Source organism: Gossypium arboreum, chromosome 13 (assembly GCF_025698485.1).
Source record: "Gossypium arboreum isolate Shixiya-1 chromosome 13, ASM2569848v2, whole genome shotgun sequence".
Classification (NCBI taxonomy): domain Eukaryota; kingdom Viridiplantae; phylum Streptophyta; class Magnoliopsida; order Malvales; family Malvaceae; genus Gossypium; species Gossypium arboreum.
In genome coordinates this window covers 108,268,986-108,275,352 of record NC_069082.1, presented here as the reverse complement: position 1 = coordinate 108,275,352, position 6,367 = coordinate 108,268,986, and the positions used below count along the sequence as shown (strand labels likewise).

Below are 6,367 nucleotides of genomic sequence, written 5' to 3'. Positions count from 1 at the left end.
TCATCATCTTGGGACACATAGGGAACCCCATTGGGTAATCACCATCATTTTGTTCCTTTCGAAAATTGCCATGGTCATGGGCTTTTCCTTCAATATTAATATCAGATATCATGTTTTTAGTCTTGGTGGACCCTTTTAGACTCCACTACGGTGAACAGACTCAGAATTTTTTGACAAACCTTTCATGCACACAATTCACCTTAATCTTTAACTCCATAACTTACTCTTAACAGAGCATACCAATAGCATACATCTAAAACACACATATACAACCAAACCTACTTCTCAGGTTCCATACCATAACATGCATTCAATCATAGTTACATGACCATCATACTATACTTTTCTAGCTTAAGTTTCATCAATCAATTAGTTTTTACAAAGATATCTCATGTAAACAATATACATGCAAGAGTCAATGTAGAGACTCACCTGAGAACCATGAGTAGCAGCTTGAACTCCAGATCCAAAAAGGAGCTACAATAACCACTGTTTGTAAATCAGAAGATCACCATTAAAACTCATTCGTAATCTTTACCATAATCACAAACATAGATAACCCTTATACTAAGCCTTAATTCCTCATCTTACACTCTTACAGACCTACTCTTTCATAGCACAATATGCAGAGTCATAAAACTTACCTTGACATGGAGCAATCACTGATAAAATATGAGATCTCAACTTCAGCTTAGACAAATGCCTTCGGTTCCTCAAGCTTCAAATAACCTTGTCTTAGAAGAAAAAAGAATATAACTCCCCTTTCTCAAACTTGAATATCTATTATTTTAATCTAATTTTTTACTGGAACTTGAAAAATGTTACATTATTACTGAATTGTCTTATCAAAAGTCTACAATTTCCAAGAAACCTAATTGAGTATTCCCATATCTTTTAACTAGTTTGGTCTACATTCAATTGGTTATTAACCACATTACCTTAAAACCTAACTTGTACAGTACCATAGTTAACGGACGCACTATCCCTAACGTGAACTCATATTCTCGGTACCAATTTTACTTGGCCGCTAATCTTATTCCAAGTAACATAGCCACCTAACAAGGAACCTTTATTAACTTAATCGCATAATTGTACGCCCACTTTATAAGCCGAAAGATGCACTTGGGCGAAGCCTACTCTACCAATAATACTACCTTAAGACTATGCGCCAAACCTTATACCCGCTAAAACCGGGGTGTTACAAATTAGTGCCATGGATCCTTCTATTTGATTTGACTTTAATCTTGTAGATTTTTGTCATCCTATTTCTAGGATTGCATGCAACTTCACTTAACTATGCAAGACCCACTCTTAAATAGGGTCTATTCAACCATTAATTTAAGCACATCAAATATGGATTAATAATCTAAAAATATCAAACCAAGTATTAAGCACACATAATTGAGAATAAGAAACTAAATATTTGTTGCGTAAAATAAAAATCAAATGACAAAATCCATCATAGGGTTCATCTCCCTTAGGTATTTAGAAAATTAGTTCATACTTGAAAATAGAAACATCCAAAATACAATATAACCAAAAGAAATAAATAAACTCATCATAACTCCCTAAGAAATCAATTGAGAATCTTCAATCTTGACAGAAATCTACTCCAAAATCAGCTTTAATGATTTTTTTGAGTTATTTTCTTGAATATTCTATGACAGCTCTCTCTTATCTTCTTATTTTCGTCATATATTCTGAAAAACCTAAAAGTCATGATTTTTTGTTGTTTGGTACGCAATTTCGCAAAATCGACATGACTTACCACACATCCATGTGGAGTGGTTCAACATGTGTGAGTCACACGACCGTGTGGTATGGCCATGTTGAATGGTTCAACCTGTGTAGATCATATGACCGTGTGGTATGACCATGTTAAGCTTGCTCCGACACTCCAATTTTCACTCATTTTGCTCTCAAATGCTATATGAAGCATTAAAACAAGAATTTAAAGGATTAGGAGCATAAAATTCTCAATTAACATTGAATAATCACCCAAAAAGACATTAATAATGAGGTTAAAACATGTTACTTTTAGCACTTATCAAATATTCCCACACTTAAGCGTTTGCTTGTCCTCAAGCAAAATTCTCAACGCACATTCAAGTTAACTTCCTTCAAATTATTTTTTTCACCAAAAATATCTTAGGATAATCTACAGATAATCATACATTGGAAATTTAAACAAAAATGACACTAAAGAACACAAACAATCCAAGTAGGAATCTTTAAGGCATAAAAAACATTAGGCAGCTCTGATATATGAATAATTACTTGAAATTCAAACTCAACTAGAATGAAAACCCTCACTAAGACTCACTCAAGCACTCAAGGTGTTTAAGGTTCAAGTAATGTGCACTCAACAACTGAACAAGAAATGCTATTACTATAGGCTTGCTTGAAAATCAAATCTCTACCACTATAGAAATGAGATGATACACTAACCAAAAGGTCTTTAGAAGGTTGTAATGGGACTTAGGTTAAGGGTATCGAAATGTTCAGAAAAGTTGGTTACAATCAAGAGTCGAGTTGATAAGTTACCAAACTAGAAAAAATCAGTTACTAAATTAAAAGAATTTACATCAATGAGAAATTAAGGGCAGATGTGAGCTTTTATAAAAACAATGAGACTCACGATTCTAGCTCAAATTTTTTGTATTTTGTACTTCATTTTATTTCCACTTTGTTTATTCAATTTTTTTTCTCCTTTTTTTGAGTAAAGAAAAAAAAAAATCAACAATGCAAATGAAGAAACATAGTCAAACAACTAAGCAAATCGAATCTCGACAAAAAGGGAGTCAATAAAAAAAGTGATTTACAACATCAGTGGGGGTTATGGGTTAACATTAACGATTTTCAAGTTAGCTAAAAAAATGTGTTAGTATCTACGAGGTTAACTAGGGGTTAATTCAATGGGTAAGTTGTTGCCTCTATCATCTCAGTATATCAAGTATATCAAATTAGTAATGTAGCCTTAACATGCATAACCAAAGCAAGTTCTAGAGTAACAAATCAAGTTGACATACTCACAACCAAAAATAAAATGAGCATGAAAAAAGAATATATGCTCTATAGGCTTAAAAGGTCACAAAAAGTTGTGATTTTTATGTCAAACTTGCAAATTTAAAATTTCAAGATAATGTTTCAGTTCAGAGAGACAACCTAAATTAATAATTTCTAAAAAGAGCTTATCATGCTTGACTCTCTCGTGTCTTGAAGTATAAATAAAACAATGCACAAAAATCGACAAATTAATCCCAAACAGAATCAATAAAAACTCTTCAAATTAAAAATAATAACTTTAACGTTAGGTTTGAGAACATTACTTAAACACAAATAATAATTCAAGGATTATATCGCATAAACATATAAAATCCTCCTCACATTTTACATTGCCTTCAATATACAAACAAATATAATTACAAGAAGAAAAATATCATAACGGAGGAAGAGAACTAAAACTACCCTGAATTTGGATGATTTCGTTGGAATAGTTAAATTCGAAATTGTAGGAGATCCTAAATTAAGTACATGATTCCGAGCAAACTAATAAGAAGATAGAGAAAAATAAAATAAGATAAAGAGTTGACAAAACAAATAGAAAAATAGTCAAAAAAAAAAACAATAAAGTGCATAATAAAATAAAATAAAATACATAAGTTTGGAAAATAAAATAAAAACAAATAAAAATAAAGATAGTTCAAAGGACTTTTGTGTGCATGATGGCGACAAAGATAGAGTGTTAGTTAGGGTTTGGGTTTGTTGAAATGCGATAGGAAGGAAACATAAAAACTAGCTTTAAAAAAATGGTACATGGCCATGTGGGTCATACTCTAAATTCCGAGTGCAGGCTTTCTCATACTCATGAATTTATATGTGAAAATATGTTGTGAATTTGTGGGTTAAAATATGACATTGTGATATATGTAATAAGCTTTTGATGGCTATTGTGAAAAAGTTAATTGTTGGCATGATGTACTTGCCATATGACAGTGAATATGTTGTGCTTATAATGTGATTATGTAGAGATAAAGTGTAGTGAACAGTAAGTAAATGTATGTTAATAACAGATATTTTGGCCTTGTGACCTTTGAGAGTGTTGGATTAGGATTGTGAGTACTACTTGTATGTATTGTGTTTTTGGGCATGGAGGCCCTAGGACAGGTTGGAGAGATAAGGGAATGTGAGCTAAGCTCTATTCAATGGGACATATTTGGTGTGTTGAAGAGTATTAGCTTTATACTTCACTTTTTGGGATATTTTTGACTCTATGAGTCAATTGGTGTGTTGGATATCTGTGTATCCGATGAGTGGTGGTAGAGTCCACTTTTACATTTCATAACTCAAGTGCCAAATTATCTATAAATATATTTATGAATATTGTGATATATGTTTAAATGATATGTGATTTATTATGTAAATCAATCAATAGATAACGCATGGATAAGTAACATGACACTAAGGTTGAATGTTGTAATTATGCTATATGGTTGCTTGATATTGCATGATGATACGTTTGCATGATATTGTTTTCTAAACATTTACTGGGCTTGTTAAGCTCACCCTCTCCTTTTTAAATAATGGAGATTGGTTGAGGTCCGTTGCGAGTGGTGTGGTTCCGGTGGGTGATCTAAGTAAGTCTTTTACATTAATTTGTAAGTGTTCAATTAGTTGTTTATATTTTGGGGAATAAATGCAATGTTGTAGACTTATTGCTGATTTTTGCCATGGTATTTGGGTTGTTTACATGTTTTTATTGTTTTAATTATTTTAACATATTGAACTTGGTATTTGGTTGTTGCTCGGACATTTTTGTGACGTTTGAACTGCCATTTTAGATGCCTTAGTGTTTATATGATGATTTAATAGATGTATGTTGAATAGTACTAAGTTGAAATGGACTATATGTTGTTCTTTGCTGAATTTTTGTGGTTTGGAGTAGAGTTATCAATATTTGAGATTTAAAAATGATATCTCTATGATTTTCTAAAGTGCAGGAAGTCAATTTTGCAATTTGGTATTGATACCATATCACAAGTATTGATACTCAGGGTAAAATAATTGATACTTTAATAACGGTACCGATAATTTTTGAGACTTTGATTTTTAAACGAGAAGTAAAATGCTAATTTGGTATTGATTTTCTAATCGATATCGATACCCTTTAAGAGAAATATCGATTACTTTGTTACAGTATTGATACTTACGTACTTATTCAGGAATTTTTGCTAAGTGGTTCAAAAGCATGTATATTTGTTAATATTAGTTCCGTTGAAGTATGGTGAGCATGTTTTAATGATGATTGATGTATGTTGTACTTAAAATTCGTGTGAACACTTTATAAAAAGAATGATTTATTAATAATGTGACAAACTAATATGAGTTTGATGTGTGATGGTGGTATAGCGTCTTGTTACTCGGGCTCGGCGACCGGGTCAGGTATAGGGTGTTACAAAGAAAAGACATCAAGAGGCTATGCACTACCAAATCTAGATATGGTACAAGGTAGCATTGCAAAGCTAGCCATTACGAAAAAGAAATTTCGAGATTAAACCAACTATACTCTAGATGATCCAGAATAATCTTCAATTTAAATGAATAATGACGGAGGACCCAAATCAACACTTAAAATGGTTTCTCCAACTTTTTGATATGTTTAAATTTAACGGGACCACCGATGATGCTATTCATCTTCAGTTGTTCCCCTTCTCCTTCATCAATAATGCTTTTTCTTGGTTAGATTCCCAAGCACCAGGATCTCTTATGGCATGGAATGAGATTGTGGAGAATTTTCTACACAAGTTTTTTTCCTATTAGCAAGACGGTCTAACTCAATAGAGAGATTGCTACATTTAAGCAACTAGAACAAGAAAGCTTACAAGAAGCTTGGGAGCAATTTAAGATGTTGATCCAATCTGCATCATGGTTTGCCCAAATGGTTGAGGTTATAGATGTTCTATAGTGGGTTGGATGCACACGCAGGATCAAGACTTGATGAACCCAACATACGAGGACGTGTATGACCTTACAAAGAACATGGTGATGAATTTATGCCAGTGGCCAAATGAAAAATTCGCTTATGGCCAAAGACCATCCATGGTGAAAGTTGTTCAGGTGGACGATAGATATCAATAGATTTTGGATTGACTTAATCAATAGAGTTAACATCTATCCAATCTTCAATATTTGGCAGAAATAAACCTCTTAGCCAATATTTTGATAACCCAGCTAAGAATGTGAATTACATAAAGAATAGGGGTGGAAATCTCTATTAAAATACTTATAATCTTGGTTGGTGAGATCACTCGAATTTGAGATGGAGCAGAAATCAGGGAAGATGTAATAATTCTAACCCCGTTAAACA

At 32.5% G+C, this 6,367-nt stretch overlaps 1 non-coding gene across 1 annotated transcript; it reads right to left on the bottom strand.

Annotated features, from left to right (window-relative positions):
• Positions 1 to 5,830: 5,830 nt before the first annotated feature.
• Positions 5,831 to 5,932, bottom strand: LOC128287712 (small nucleolar RNA R71). Its single transcript, XR_008278412.1, has one exon. It is a non-coding gene; the product is annotated as a small nucleolar RNA R71 (small nucleolar RNA).
• Positions 5,933 to 6,367: the final 435 nt, after the last annotated feature.